Source organism: Myotis davidii, unplaced genomic scaffold (assembly GCF_000327345.1).
Source record: "Myotis davidii unplaced genomic scaffold, ASM32734v1 scaffold339, whole genome shotgun sequence".
NCBI lineage: Eukaryota > Metazoa > Chordata > Mammalia > Chiroptera > Vespertilionidae > Myotis > Myotis davidii.
The window spans coordinates 1,207,376-1,208,415 of NW_006290778.1; positions in this window are offsets into that span (position 1 = coordinate 1,207,376).

Below are 1,040 nucleotides of genomic sequence, written 5' to 3' on the forward strand. Positions count from 1 at the left end.
GGTGGAGATCGGCAGACGAGTGATAACTGGATGGAGACCCACAGACCAGGCGTGTCACGGCACCTCTCCTCACGGCAGGCAAGCTGTGCATCACTCACAGGAAAGGGAAGGAGGATTTAATAGGGACTGAACATCCTATATAATAAAAGCCTAATATGTAAATTGACCGGACGGCAGAATGACTGGTGGAACAACTAGTTGCTATGATGTGCACTGACCACCAGGGGGCAGATGCTCAACACAGGAGCTGCCCCAAGCCTGCAGGCCCCAGGCCAGCCAAGGTGGGTGTCAGCGGGAGCCCCTGATCACCCCACCCGTCTCCCGAAGATTGGCCCTGATCACCGGCCAGGCCTAGGGACCCTACTCATGCATGAATTTCGTGCATTGGACCTCTAGTTAAACAATAAATGGCTGAGTTATTTTCAAATGGAAATAGGAAGCTTGGGCACTAAAAATAATAATAAAAATAACCTTTCCAGGTCAATATAGATATCCATAATCATTGCTAATTGGTTCATGATACAAACTTTTTTTTTCTTGATACAAACTTTCATTTTTAAACAACTATTATCAATTACCAATATCTGATCAATTCCAACACGTGAAATCTGAGGACAAAAACTATGCACATCTTGCCAGAACGGTTTGGCTCAGCGGATAGAGCATCAGCCTGGGGCACTTAGGAGCCAAAATTAACTAGTTCAGTTGCAGAGAAATAAAGACAGTGGTGTTTATGTCCCCTGGTTAATGACTAGGGTTTAAAATTCACAACACAATCATGGTAACATTATAGATCATTCCAAACTTTTCTCTGCACATACACAAAAATAGATGAACGGATTTTTTTTAAATGGGAACATCCTATGTATGCTGCTTTATAAACGGCTCTGTTCATTCAAAAATAACCTGCCCAGCCCTGGCCAGTGTTCCTCAGTGGTTAGAACGTCAACCTGCCCATGGAAGAGTCACGGGTTCGACTCCTAGTCAATGGGTCATACCAGGGTTGCGATTTGCTCCCCGCCCCCAGTTGGTACGCATGC